Raw genomic sequence first — 15,924 nt, forward strand, 5'->3', positions numbered from 1 at the left:
CTCTTCGATGCTCTCTCATCGATGTTTCTAACTCTCTATCCCTCTCCCTTCCTCTCTGTAAGAAAATCAATAAAATATATTTTTAAAAAAAGAAAAAAAAGAAAGAAAATGCATGCGGCGGTGGGTTCCACTGGGCAGGTAATGAGCTGCCACCCTGGGGATCCTTTCCTCTACATCTGGCATCAAAGTCAACAGGAGGGTCCCAGAAAAGCTCAGCAGAGTGGTTACTACATGGGATAAATTTAAACTCACTCCCTCTGCAAGCAGAGCAAGGAGCCGGTCAGAATGCAGGGGACGCACTGATTCCTGGGAGAAGGACCCAAGAAGCAGCTCACCAAACAACCTGCATGAGATTGAAACACACTTTGACAGATGAACTTCCGGAAACTACAGGGCTACAGCCATTTCCTCAAGGTCTGGGAAAGGGGCACACCTGCCTCCAGTCCAGATCTGCCAACTCTGAGTGTGCCCTACACCCCGACTCTCTCCGAACTGCTGGCCCCCCCAGGGGCTCCTGGAGCTCAGGGCCTCTGGATCCGCCCTGCCCCACCTACAGGTGTGGATGTCCAAGAAATGGCAACTCCCTAGCCCCAAAGGACATGAACAGCTTTTAAGAACTTTGGAGGAGGGAGGGATGGAGTAAGACAGACAACTAGAGAGAAGGGAAAGGAGCACTAAGTTCTGGAGCCAGGCCCACATCCCACCTGTGCTATGTGGATATACTGCTGTGACTAGAAGCTATTGCCTCATCTCTGAAACAGAGATTTCATGTGAGCTTGTGGAGTGGCTAGAGTAACAGCCAGAACATCTACTCTACAGTAGGAATTCAATTTTAGTTCATTTTCCCCACTGTACTTTGGGGAAATTTTTGAGGATACTGTGCTTGCTGATGAAACATTTCTATTTTTATTAGAATATTTATCATGTGCTTTAGTATCTGTAGTTTACTCTTATGCATATAGGGCTTCCCAGTTCAGCATTTTCACATCCAACATAGTATTCCAGCCTCACAGCAACCATGTAAAGAAGGAACTTATATTATTCCAATATTTCAGAAGAAGAAAAAGTAAGACCCAGAGATACTAAGAGACTCACCCAAAATCACCGAGTTGGTAAAGCTTGCTCTAAAGTCCACCTGTGCCCTTGCCTAGAGGGTAACAAACAATCCCTGTGTTTTGGGGACTGCCTTTCCAGGCTTGGACAATGAGTGAGGCTCCCCGACAAAGGCATAACTTGTTGATCAAACACAGATTTGAAAAACAAACCTGTACATCTCTACTTACTGCAATATACAACACCCAAAAGATAATCCCAACAGCCAATCTCCCTCCTGGTAATACCACCACATGCCTTTCCCCCCGGAAGCCAGGTAACAGAATGGAGTCAGCCATCTCATAGCCTCTATTTGGAGTTCTGCATTCTGGGCCAAATCATATTGCCAGCTCGGCACTAATAATGGTTTTCACCAGAAGATGTGTGAGTGTGGGAAACAGGATGCTCTAATTATTGATGTTTTCACTTGCTGTTTGGCATTTTACTGAACAGTTGTTACTGTAATACAAATATAACTGGTAGACACTGCTGCCAAGTTCAGGCCTGATGATTCCGGTCAAGGCACACAAGACTGCGAAGCTGTTGTCCCTGCCTCAGGCCCTAGCGTGGGCTTGCTTGTAAATTGCCTGTCTCGCTAGTCTGTACCAGTTCTTGCCTTAGCACTCCACTCCCACTATATTTCCAACTACTGCTTCCTCTCTCATCTCTGTCCAATCTGCCCCTTTGGGGCCAACCTGCTTCCTCCCAGGAAAGAAGAAAACCTGGGTTTATTTTGCTTGCCTATTTCTAGGCATACATTGCCAATAAACTCTCTGTGCCTGGCAGGCACTAGGAGAGAGAGCAGAGTTGGGGTGATCATGGACTCCTGCTGTGCCTACGTGCAACTGAGCACACAGGCACATGATAAACCATTAATTTCCAAAGAATAAGAATGCAGTAAAACACACAAACATTGCAGTGATATTGACTATACTTTAATCTCCTTCTGATGATTTAGAAGGCTTGAAGTACTTCAGGGTCAGAATTATAAGCATCAATCATCACCACACTACAGTTGCACAGAGGGGCTAGTAAATAGAGAGTGCCAGTTAAAAGAATGCCAACCAAAAATAATTTATTATGATCTTAGTCAAGCTGCTTATGACAGATGGAGGTCTAGGTCAGCATGTTCTGAGGATAGGATGCAGAATTGGGAAATTCAACTTGGGCTGTTTTTATTCTATAACAGTTCTTAAATGTCTAAAAAGTATTAGGCTTCAAGGATACAGAAGTAAATAGGGCTCTGTCACTGGTCTTAATAAATCTGCAGTGGGGACAGGAACCTGCCAACATCTCTAACATCCTTCTCAAGTTCACCATCCACACAAGGATGATTCTGCTAAAATGCAAATCTTATAGCATTCTGTTGCCTAAAATCACTCAACAGCCCCCAATGTCTACAGGAGAAAGGCCAAGCTCTTACATGATCCTGCCTGCATCTTCAATTTCATCCCCAATCACACCCCTACACACCCACACATATGGTCCAGTTCCCCTGTACAAACCATGCTGACCTGCTGACCCTCCCTATTCTTAATCCATTCAAGATCTACTGAGATGTCACAAAATCTCTGAAACTTTCCTTATATTCTTCCCAGGTACCGCTCTGACCTTCCACATCTTTCCATTTGTGTTTGCATCAGGGTCCATTGAACTTGTTTACATATATTTCCATTACACTAAGTTTCATGAGAATGGGAACTGTCTGTTCATCCTGTATCCCTGAAGCCCAATACAGAACTAAAAAATAGTGGTGCTCAATTAATAGGTGTGAAACTCACATGAGGAGGGAGGTGATGGATATTAACAGAAGTTTTCAGAGAGGCAGCAATACCTGAATCTCCTCTAAGGTATTACCTGCCACAAAGGTCTTACCTGCCTCAAACTTGTTTCAGGAAGTGCCCTGAAGCAACAACCAATCATGTATGATGTGATTAAAGAGGTGCCTTGAAAACTCAAAAGACTAACTTGTCCTGAAGAAAGCATGGTCTAGAATTGTCTTTGCAATTGAAATAAGGTGACTACAAAGGATCTCGGGATTAACCACAGCAGCTTTCATGTGGAAGGAAAGCAATGAACCTTGGAACTCACACAACACACCTTTCTCAACTGAGCCTTAAGAGCCTTTGCTCTGGCTGCAGAAACACAGTGTAGTGCATGAGTATTTATCATGCTCATGCACTGCACTGTGTCAGCAGGTGTGCTATGCACATCACATACCTTTTGCCATTTAATCCTCGGAGCAATCCTAGGGCAGACACTATTATGATCCTCATCTTATAGATAGTGATGGGAATCATAGAGATTAAGTCATCTGGCCAAAATGACACTTACAATAAGAGGCAGAGCCAGGAAGTAAGAGCCCCAGAACTCAAGCTAGTACATTCCATCTTAAATCTTCAAAGAATAAAGAGTTCTAGTGTTAGCTTTCAAGACTACTAACACCTGGCCATAACTCCGGAGCAGCAACACAAACCAAACCCTACTGGAGAAAAGTTAAGGTAGATATTGTTTCTAACATTTTTTCTTGCCAGTTTCTATCTCTATAGGTTTGTTTTCAGATGGTGAGCACCTAGAGGGCAAACACTGTGTTCTTTTAACTTTGCAGAACACTCAACATACAGTGTCTAGCATGTGAAGGTTTGATAATGTGTGGACCTACAGGCTTTCTCCATTAGCAGGGAATGTTTTATTGCTAGACTTCTGAAATCCCTAGACACATACGCTCATGAAATGCCTTATCAAATAAGTAAATGGCTTCAAGCATACAGAAAGAGGCCAGTTCTTTTATTTAATCAGAAGATAAGGAAAGTCTGATAGGTAGAGGCAGGAGATGAGACAGTCAATAAATTTCATGACTACAGAGACAGACTGGGCAGATCCTGGTCAGGAAAAGGATATGAGGGTGGATGTCCCACCACTACCCTAGTCTAGTCCTCCTCAGCTCCCACGTACTCTGCTAAGCACTATCTCCCCAGCCAGACTGAGCTCCCTGAGGGCAGTCATTTTATCTTATTATTCTTTGCCCCATTATCTACATCTGATTAACTGAGGTAATGGATAATTTAACATTCCCTTTATCAACATTCATAAGCTATGAAATGAAAGCAAAATTGTTCTATAAAATATATGTCAGGAAAAAGAAACCACTTAGTATGTAAAATAGGACACATTTAATGCAGAGACTTTACCCTGGTGATAGAAGAGATGAGACGTCAGAGGGCACAGGGAGGCCACTTAGGAGATTCTCAACAGCAGGAAGCCAGTCCTACCCCAGGGCTGAGGACGGGGCACTCAGAGGACACTGGACATATGGTAGATTTGTCATCTACTAGCTGGAGCCCTGGTAGAGGCCCACCCACTACCAGAGATGTTGTCAGAGGAGAAGAGGAGAGGAGAAAGACCCTGTAGCTGCTTTCCTCCCACCTTCAGTCTTTCATCAGATCCTGCTCTTGGCCTCACCAGTCAGAAGCCAGGTAACCTGGGAACTAGAAACTGGAGGTGGAGGTGGAAAGTGCGCAGATGCAACAGGGACCAGAGCATTCTGAGCCCATAAAGATACCAAAAGATAAATACTGGGGCCCGGGAGACCAAGATGGCGGCATAGGTAAACACCAGAGACTGCTGCCGCAAACAACCACTTCAAAAATACAACTAAAAGACGGAACGGGGAGAGAGACCAAGATGGCGGCATAGGTAAACACCGCAGACTGCTACCGCAAACAACCACTTCAAAAATACAACTAAAAGACGGAACGGACATCACCCAGAACCACAGGAAGGCTGGCTGAGGAGAGACTCTTCAACTAGAAGGAAAAATAACAGCACACCGAGGCTCAGAGGAGGCGCAGTGTGGAAAAAACTCAGGTGCGGAGGTGCGCGCGCAAAGCGGGCTGGTGGCTGAGAGCGCGGTTGTCGTTTTCGGTCAGGGGGGAGTCTCAGACTCTGAGCTCCAGATACGGGCGAATCGCTGGGGACTCGGACCCAAACGGGAGAAGCGGGAGTGTCTGGCATCAGTTGGAAGGCAGCTTTCCCTCCGAGGTTTGCAGCGGTTCCGGGGGTTCTGAGAAGCAGAGCCTCTGGGAACAGGACTGAGGGCACCATAACGGCTCCCTCCGCCCGCCCTGTTGAGCCCGCCCCGCCCAAGCCCTGCGCAGAGCCATTTGCCGGATAGCCTCAGGCAAAGGCTAGATTAGCACCTCCCCAGAGGACAGAAGTTTTCCGCGGCAGACACAGCTGATTCACACAGCCAGTCGGCCTGGTGGTCAAATCCCTCTAGTATTAACTACAACAATCAAGGCTCAACTAGAACAAGACTGCGCACAAAGACCACTAGGGGGTGCACCAAGAAAGCATAAAAAATGCGGAGACAAAAAAACATGACAGAAATGGAGGATATAGAGCTAAAAATCGCAATTTTGAGGGCTTGCAAAAATGTGCTAGAAGCTGTCAATAAACTTGAGGAGAGAGTCACGAAAACTAATGAGACCCTCGATGCTATGATAAAGAACCAACTAGAAATTAAGCATACACGGACTGAAATAAAGAATATTATACAGACACCCAATAGCAGACCAGAGGAGCGCAAGAATCAAGTCAAAGATTTGAAATGCGAAGAAGCAAAAAACACCCAACCGGAAAAGCAAAATGAAAAAAGAATCCGAAAATACGAAGATAGTGTAAGGAGCCTCTGGGACAGCTTCAAGCGTACCAACATCAGAATAATAGGGGTGCCAGAAGATGAGAGACAGCAAGATATTGAAAACCTATTTGAAGAAATAATGGCAGAAAACTTCCCCCACCTGGTGAAAGAAATGGACTTACAGGTCCAAGAAGCGCAGAGAACCCCAAACAAAAGGAATCCAAAGAGGACCACACCAAGACACATCATAATTAAAATGCCAAGAGCAAAAGACAAAGAGAGAATCTTAAAAGCAGCAAGAGAAAGAGACTCAATTACCTACAAGGGAATACCCATACGACTGTCAGCTGATTTCTCAACAGAAACTTTGCAGGCCAGAAGGGAATGGCAAGAAATATTCAAAGTGATGAATACCAAGAACCTACAACCAAGATTACTTTATCCAGCAAAGCTATCATTCAGAATTGAAGGTCAGATAAAGAGCTTCACAGATAAGGAAAAGCTAAAGGAGTTCATCACCACTAAACCAGTATTATACGAAATGCTGAAAGGTATCCTTTAAGAAGAGGAAGAAGAAAAAGGTAAAGATACAAATTGTGAACAACAAACATGCATCTATCAACAAGTGAATCTAAGAACCAAGTGAATAAATAATCTGATGTACAGAATGAACTGGTGATTATAATGAATCAGGGACATAGAAAGGGAATGGACTGACTATTCTTGGCGGGGAAAGGGGAATGGGAGATGCGGGAAGAAACTGGACAAAAATCGTGCACCTAGGGATGAGGACAGTGGGTGGGGAGTGAGGGCGGAGGGTGGGGCGGGAACTGGGAGGAGGGGAGTCAGGGGGGGGAAAAAAAGAGGAACAAATGTAACCTGAACAAAAAAGATTTAATTAAAAAAAAAAAAAAAAGACTTTGGGGGTCGAACGACCCTTTCACAGGGGTCGCCTAAGACCATCGGAAAACACATATATAATTGCATATTGTTTTTGTGATTAATCACTATGCTTTAATTATGTTCAATCTGTAACAATGAAAATACATCCTGTATATCAGACATTTACATTATGGTTCATAACAGTAGCAAAATTACAGTTATGAAGTAGCAACGAAAATAATTTTATGTTTGGGGGTCACCACAACATGAAGAACTGTATTAAAGGGTTTCGGCATTAGGAAGGTTGAGAACCACTGAGCTATGCAAAAGAGCATGGAAATAGAGCTGCAGAGAAACAATTTGGGCCTCCTCCCACTGAATGTATGACCAGACAGTGGAGAAAACAGGAAGAACAACTCCTTAAGATGCCAAAAAAGAGGAAGTCCTTAAGAGGAAAACCAGCAAAATGAACAAACTTGCAGCAGAGGCTTAAGACTTGGATTATGGAGCAGCGCCAGAGTGGCTTATGTGTGTCAACCAAGCTTATTCAATATCAGGAAAGAATGTTTGCAATGAAATGAACATTGTTGATTTTATAGGCAAGGCAAAATGGTGCTTCAATTTCATGAGGAGAAAAGGGTTGGCCATGAAAACACAAACAAAGTTAGCTCAGAAAATGCCACCAGTTTATGAGGATGATCTCACATATAAAGACAGTGACTCAGAGGACAGCAGTATTACAACAGAAGTTGAAGAAATTGATATGTCTGGAACTAATAGTGATGAAGAAGAAAGCAGTGATGCAACAGAGGCTGAATAAAGTGATGTGCTGCATAAATCATAGTACTGGTATGTAAACATTACCTGCGATAATTATTAAATAAAAATGTGTTCTGTTTTATGTTTAAAATATTGATTTCTTAATTTTGGGCTGGAAAAGTGGGGGGCGTCTTATACACAGAAAAATACGGTATGTCAAATTCTACTAATTACAAATAAATCTATTCACTAAAGCCAGTCTCTGGGACCTATAACAGGAAATAGTTTGTGATGTACTTCAAAGAAATAAAACTACACGTCTTTCAAAATAGTCTGTAATTCACACCATTTCTCTCCCCTTCCTATTTTACCCTCAAATGGTGAGCTATCACACCCAGAGTTAGTCCAACTGGTATCAGTACCTCCTTTAAAAACTGTGACAATATGACAAGACAACTGTGCTCACTGAAAATCCAGTCAGCAATTCCTCTGGAGCATTAAAACAAAGACTATAAGTTGACGTTTTACAAAAAGCCCAAAAGAAATTATTCTGTGAAACTAATGCTACATATGACAAATCTGATGACTGAGATATAACATGATAAATGCCTTAATTTATGAAGAGAAGGTAATTAAGATTTACTAAGTAAAAATAAGGCAGTAAAACGGGCCTTTATCTTACTGTTAACCATAAATATGTCTCGAAGCATGCACTCCCTCTGATTCATATTCAAAGCAAAAGTTGCCACACAGATAAATTTTCATTATGGTAGAGAAAAGTGTTCCCCCATTTCCTCACCCCCCACATCCCTTTTCACCACTGAGCTCTTTATTCACCAGCCAAAACAAATACAAATACTCTTGAGCTATGATAATTAAGCTTGCTAAAACTGGTCAGTTAATTTTTCTAAAGTGGAATTTTCCATCAAAAGTTACTAGTTTTATGGAAATATTAAATATTTACATAAATATACCCACATAAATATGTATACTCTTTACGCCTAAACATGGGCACTGCCTAGGGAAAAGGAGAAAGAGAATGTTATATGTTCTCTTGTTTAAATCCCTTTTTCACAATGGAGAAAAAGATAAATATCCATTTCATAGGAAACAATTTGTGTTCAAAAGAAGAGGAGTGTTGTTTCAGCTGTCCTTGAGCTCCAGTGCTCCTCTCCATTCCCAGTCCTCTTGCACCATTTCCACTACCCAGGCTAATCAGGATCAAGGGCAAGGATATTTTCTTGCTCCTAAGTATCAGAGACCCATTCTTCTCATTTGGGATTCCATTCTCCTCCTGCCTCTGCCTACCTCCTGGGGAAGGCAGCCTAGACCAGTTTGGCCTGTGGCACTGGAGCAATCTCTCTTGCTTTTCCAGGGACCATTGGAATACTAAGATCTGACATTCATCTCTGGGCTTGAAGGAAAAATGAAAAGCCCTTGACCTTAGCAGCGCTTGGCCTGCCTCTGTGCTAGGTGGAAAGAGTTCTCACATGACACTGCCTGATTTGCTTAGACTCCACTTTGGGGTTGGAGGCCAATGGCCCAACTACTATAGCATTCATTTGAGGAGCCTCACACTCAACCAGTTAGCCAAGTTAGATAAGAAAGTTTGAGTTGCTGGCAGCCACTAAAAAACAAGATTGGGTGTGCAGGTTAACTGGTCTCTATTCCTTTTTCCCACAACATTCCCAACAGTTTCTAATCTGGCATCACTCATTGGCAATTAACCTGATCTCCAAGAAGACCTCTACTGATGAACAAACTGAGACAAAACTGAGTCAGAAAGACCTGAGTTGAAATCTCATCTCTATTGCTTGTTAGCTGTGTGACCTTGCACAAATTACCTAACCTCTCTTGGCCTCAATTTCTTTATCTGTTAGGTAAAAAAACCTTATTTTTCAGGATTGTTCTGTGAATTAAATAAAATTACTCAACAGACTGGAAGTGTTATTAAATGCAAGATGCCTATCTCAATCAAATATTTCATAATTAAGCTTTTCTAGGAGATAAGGGAATCCAATGTGGAAAGGTCTAAACAGCTCCACAGATCCATCAGTCTGGATTTACAATCCAAAGTAAGGCACAACAGATGCTAAAAGTATGCACTATGTCAACATAATATTTCCCCATTAAATGATAACCAACACCTTTTGTGATCATTAGTGTGTTATCTCCAGTGGAATAGAGATCATATTTCTTAGTGTCTCAGGAAGCTTATATTATTGCATTTTCCATTTTATAGTGAAGCAAAATTTTCCCGGATAATATTGTATGCTTGCCTGTGGCTGACAAAAGCCCGCATTCTCAAGTGAAAGAAATGACCTTCTAACAAGTTGTCAGTTATAGTTAACTAAGTCAATTTTCACCTCCATCTCACTGTTGCCCCCACATATCTATGACTTCCTGCTTTCTAAGACAGCAGTTACTTTTGAAATTCAACTAGCGTCTGTGGAGAAGAGATGTATGAAGGCATGAAGTAGACATGGGGATAGTTTTTAGAAAAATCAGTTCTTTTGAATACTTTTTGAATAAAACTTTGGGATGGGATCAGGATTGTTAACTTGGAACATTTGTTTTTCTCTTGTTTATAGTTTCTAAGAAAAGTATATTAATATTAAAAAGGCTAAACCATACAAATTTAAATTTCATTTTAGATTGCCAAGTCTTTCCTAACCAATCCTAAAATTCACTAATAGGGCTCTATACTTGGAGAGATTTAAGGGAACAACAAACTATTTCGTATTACTGAAACCTCAAGAATAATCAATGAAAGATAAGAAACATTAATTTCATTAGTGAAAAGCTCTAATGATCCCAAATAAGAGCTTTCATCTTTATATAAAAGATCAGAAGCAACTGGCTTGAACCAGAGGACCTCTAAGAAATGCTGGCTAGGTACTCACTATCGGTATGGACAGTGAATTTGGTGGGACAAGTCCTATGAATGTTAAAAGCAAATTCCTAGAGACACATGCCATCTGTCGAAAGTACTCCTACTATGTTCATCAGTCCCAGGAATGTCCTGAGCACAGCCTTTGAAAGAGTCTATCAGGACACAGATGTTTAGGAAGAAAAACCTACCTTCCCCCCCCCTCCCCCAGACACATACAATTTATTTCAAGAAATCAGCTGATTGTGGAGTCTGTCAATTCTGAAGTCTATGTGGCAAGCTGGAAACTAGGGCAGAAATTGCTCTTGAGATTTTGAGGCAGAATTTCTTCTTCAGAAAAACCTATCTTGAATTTTACCTATCTAATAGGAATCCTATATAATAAAAGCCTAATAAGCAAATTGTCCTGTCCACCAGGAGTTCAACCAGGGGCGGGGCTGGCTGGCCAAACGCCTGCGGCCCCTCCCTCCAGCCGGCGGCAGCAGGCAGCCAGGGGAAGGAAGGCCCTGGCTGGCAGCTGGCAGCCACTAGGGACCCTACCTGTGCACGAATTTCGTGCACTGAGCCTCTAGTATATCTAGTAAGAAGCTTCACAGCAAGCCACGAAATCATGGAAGTTAAAAGGAAAAATAAAAAGCCAAGCCAAACAGTCACAGGGCAAAAAGCCCCTGGTCCCTTCATTATGTTTTCTTCAAGAGTAGGTAAAATTTTAAAAACTGATCTGGACTTTTAAAAAAAAATGTCAATGTCCTGAAAGAAAAGAAAAGGAGGGAAACAGAAAGAGAGGGGAAGAGAGAGACAGAAAGGGAAAGGAAAGAAAAAGAAAAAAGAGACTAAAGATTCATGACAATAAACAGTGTATGATCTTTGACTGGATCCTGGATTGGGGAGAAGGAAATAAAGGCTAATGCTGAGACAACTGTACAAACTTGAATTGTGAACCGGATCTTGGATAACAGTACTATATTCATGTTAGCTTTCTTGAGTGGTCATATAAGGTAATTTTTTGTTCTTAGGAGATAGATGCTGAAATATTTAGGAATCAAGTGCCATGAGTGCGCAACTTACTCTCAAATGACTCATCCCAAGGGGAAAAATATACTTGGTGCAGGGTGGATGTTCACTGTATTAGTCTTTCAACTTTTCTATAAGTTTGAATTTTTTTCTAAATAGAAAGTATTGGGGAGGGAGAAAGGAGTAGATAATTCTCCACCTGAATGGATGGTGAGATGTTACAAGCCTGGAGGTGGTAAGAGGAGACTGGAGCTATTTAAAGTAATGCAGCTCATAAACCACATGTGAATCGGAAGTTTTCAATCACTGTTGCTGAAAATCAGCTGCAGAAAAGAAAACATTGTATATACTAATCCATCTAAACTTTCCTATGCCATCATTAAGTGATGAGACATATTAAGGCCCTTGTGTAGATGCTGAACTATGGTGCAACCCTCTTAATAACATGTGAAAAATCCATTAGCAAATTCCGTACTGTCATATATATCCTGCATATAGACAACATATACATAAAATCAAGAACATAAAAGTAAGATTTGTTCTTTTGCCTGGTAGAAAAATAATTTTCCCCAATATGATATCTTTTCTACTTAAAAATACTTTTATTTTCCCCTAAAGTTGTCTATTTTTTTTTCCTGTTAATGCTTCCATTCTGTTGTCTTACCCTGTACATGTAATTTCTCAATGTGTGCTTCTTTGAAAGACTTCTATGACTGAGAACTTCATATTATTGTTACTCATGCTGTTGTGATATGTGTCATTTTATTTCAGGTGAGTGTTACACAAGTAACACTCCCTGCTCAACCCTATTGGTCACTATGAAATGGAAATAGCTTGATTTATCTTTTAATGATGCAAAGTGAAGAATATGACTTTCATCATAATAACAAATACCATTTATGTGCCACTTGAGAGTTTATGAAGTGCTTTCATATATATTTCATTTCTTTGCATATATGTAGCAATGGAAGAGAACAAGCAAGAAGATAGATAAGACAGCTTACTGGTGTGATTAAGTAAACAAAGGTTATGAGTGACTACAGGCATCTTGAACATTTACAACCAGCTATAAAGGAAAAATTCCCTGTTGTGTTTTGTTGGAAATGAACAATTAGCACATATTGCAGAAGGAAATTCAGTCTGGTGCTTTAAGCTAACAACGGGAACCAGGCAATTCTTACTTCTTTTTTTTAAAGAAAGGCCCTGAGCTCCCTGTGTTCTTGGGAAAATCAATAGGCCAACAGTTTTTTTTCTATCAATTGGGGCCAGAGCCCCTGACCTTGCTCACTGGGGTGACCTATGAGTTGGCAAACATCACTGAAAATTCAAGACATTGATAATCACATATTACTGCCTGTCTGCATCTCCTAAGAAAGCTGCAGAACATGACAAATTGATTGATTGATTGATTGATTATGCTTCTTGCTTTTATACTTGTGAAAGGATATTCATGCATCAAAATCTGGAATACAATACTTTAAAGGCTCCTGAGGAAACATATCTTTTGATTCTCACTTATGCTCCTTGCCCCAACTCCAGGCCTATAATAAGGATGCAACCAGTGGTGGAAGGCTGGGAAACATGAAAGCTCAGTAGCAAGAACCCTCTGCTGCAACTAACAGAATGCTCTAAAGAGGGGCCCAGCCTGATTACACTAACTATGCCAATATCACCAAGCCTACGCTTGTCATTTCTGGGATGCCAATGGCAAAATGACTTCTTAACTTTGCCAAGATTTTAAAGAGCTAAGGAAAAAAAATTCCCCAAGATGCTGCAGTGGAGAGAACAGCCAACTCCTCCCCCCATACTAAATGTGAAGCTGAAAATACATATCAAAGTGACCAAGTAAGAAAGGCCTATACCAATGGCCTCAGAGGACAAGTATATACTTGTGGTGTGGAGAAAGAATCCCACAGAATCCATTAAAAAAAAGGGTCTCACCTCTACTCACAGACACAATAAAACTGGTATTCAAGGGCACAACTGGGCATTCTCCATCCTCCTGCCCCCATGTTTCCATGTGGCTGGATTTTGCTCTCAACTCCATATTGCTTTGCTTCCCAAAGAGAAGTGGCTTTTCTGACCATTGACTTTGGGACAAGGAACATGTGGCCAGTGTCTTCTGGCTGAGCATTTTTATTTTAGCCTCTAGTACAAATCATCAGAACAAAGCCTGCATGAGCGCCTTCTGATCAGCATGCCCGTGGAGATGGTATATGCTGGTCTATTCTGGGCATATGATAAGCTTTTTACAAGTGGAAGGCTTACAGTTTTGGGTAGCTGAGTTCAACTCAGGTAGAAAGCACTAGAAGCTATTTGCTATATATCAAGTTGCAGTTTTAAATCAAGCCATTATTGATAATAAAGTTGATAGGTTCATCTCCATCTATCTGATTTCTCAATTAGTTCCGACTCAAAAGGGGAAGTATTATTTTCATACTTCCTTTCTAGCACTCATAAACCAACTCCTTTCTAGCACTCATAAACCAAATCTAGAAACCCCACAGCATCACCAATGACTCCACAAAGAAGAAGAAACCCAAGAGGGCCAGCTGCCATGGCCGGGCATGCATTTCCTGTGAGGGAACAGCTTTTACAGGTCTGCTGCAGTTTTGTACGTTCTGAAACTGTCTGTGGAAGAAAAATGAATGGTGCCCAGCTGCATGATTTGAGGCTGCATTTTTATTATAGGCTTCTAGTATAAATCACCAGAACAAAGCCTGTATGAGCTGCCTGAATGTCAGAGACAAACACAGTGTCACAGAACACTGTTAGGCAATTTTTTTTTAACTACTACATATTTATATCAACAAAAGATCCCTAAGCTTTTGTCCTCCTAGGCATCTTTGGCCATGTGTTTATATTTTATTTTCTACACATTCCCACCTCACTTTCTAGCATTTCAGACTTTTGGGAGCAGTAGTGCACCACATCTATTTTAAAGAGTTGAGAGTTCTAAGTATAGCACCGTCTCCTCTAACAATGGCTCGTTGTTGTGCTCAATCTCATCCAAGCACATATTTTGAAGGGAAAACAAACCTGCATGAGGGGATGTAGAAATGTGAGAAAAGCCCTTTCCAAACACAACACTGAAGGTTTCTTGCTCAGAAATGAATCTCTAGGGAGAGGAAATGCTGCCTTGAGACATTCCCTCACCAGGAAGGAGCACAAGGCCAGGTGAGAGAGATGCTCTGCAGGCCCATGGGAGTCACTGGGAAGAAGGCAGATGAGGTCCCTCAGTTCCCCATAGGTTCCTCCACCACAGGTGCTCCTCTCAGTTCAACACTATTGTTGGGTTTTTTTTGTTCCTTGACAGGACCGAGATGGTATCATCCTTTCCACACAAAGGTAAAGGGAATGATTCATTAAAGATGAAATTTGGGGGTGGGGGGGAAGGAATGATAAGCTTTCAAGGCCATGGGTGAGAGTGTGCAACCCTGCACAAGTTAGGGGAATTTGGAAAGAGCTCAATGAACCGAGATTCATACAGATCTTGGCCTCAACCAGTGTGCAGAAGTGCAATACACAAAAAATCACCATAGGAGAACTGCAATCAGAAGAGAGGAATATCCTGGTGGCAGAGGAAAGGAAGTCAGAGACATGTAAACATGCCTCTCATGGCCCATTCTGAATCTCTGGGTCATGACCATTCACAGCCTTGGCCACAGTCCCAGCTATGTTGTCACATTCTCTGTTCCCTTTTAACGTTTCAATCTTAATAAAGTCTCAGCCCAGACTTTAGGTTAAAACAAGACTCTAGAATTGACTGTCTTAAATTTACTCTCAGGAGGACTTGGGGTTCAATTTTATTAACTCTTTGGTCCAAGAACCCCAAAGCTAAGAGATAACCATGAAAAAATAGCCCTGGCTTTGACCTAGGACATCTGGCAAAAGCCAATGTAAAAGCTCTTTGGAGAGACTTGCTTTCAACCCAGCCACAAGATTGCCACTAATGAATCCCTGTCAAACATGGCTTCATAATCCAAAATTACAAAATACACAAGAAGATCACATATCATTAGCCAGAACCAGCAGACACACAAAAAAGCAGAACAGAGAACCCAAGAACTTCAGGCAATAGAATTATTAAACACAGACTGTAAAATAAGTAGATTTAAAATTGTTAAGGAAATAAAGAACTAAATACATGCAAAAGGAAGAAGATATTTTCAAAAAGACAGAAAAGATTTAAAAGAGAAAAATAGGATTTCTATAAATGAAAGGTACTCTCAGTGAAATAAAAAAAACTCAGTGGGTAGTTAAAGAGCAGAGTAGACTTAACGAAGAGAGAATTGGTGAACTGGAAGAAAGTGCAGAGAAGACTTTTCAGAATGAAGCATACAGAAAAAAATCTTAAAAGAATTTTCCATTAGCTAAGAGATGCCCACAGGCAGAGCTGCTCTCTTAATAGTGGGTCTGGGGAAATCCAGTGCCTGGCGCTCTGAACTGGAGGCTAATTAGGTTAGATCTCCTTTTGCCCATTTCATTTTCTGAATCAGCACTTTCCCCTCTCCCCAGGTTTAGATCTCTCACCTAGTAGATATTGTAATAAACAGCACACACAATCAGTGTCAATACTGAATAGTCAATGCCTCTGTGTGTGTATAAGCATGTGAATGTATACCTATAAACAAACAGGGGTGAG

General features: G+C 41.4%; 1 protein-coding gene across 3 annotated transcripts in view; it reads right to left on the reverse strand.

Moving 5' to 3' along the window:
- The window catches only part of GATB (glutamyl-tRNA(Gln) amidotransferase, subunit B), an 82,885-nt gene that overhangs the window by 54,645 nt on the left and 12,316 nt on the right, over window positions 1–15,924 (reverse strand). The gene's annotated exons all lie outside the window — the stretch shown is intronic.

This window comes from Myotis brandtii, unplaced genomic scaffold (assembly GCF_000412655.1).
Source record: "Myotis brandtii unplaced genomic scaffold, ASM41265v1 scaffold34, whole genome shotgun sequence".
NCBI classification, from domain to species: Eukaryota; Metazoa; Chordata; class Mammalia; order Chiroptera; family Vespertilionidae; genus Myotis; species Myotis brandtii.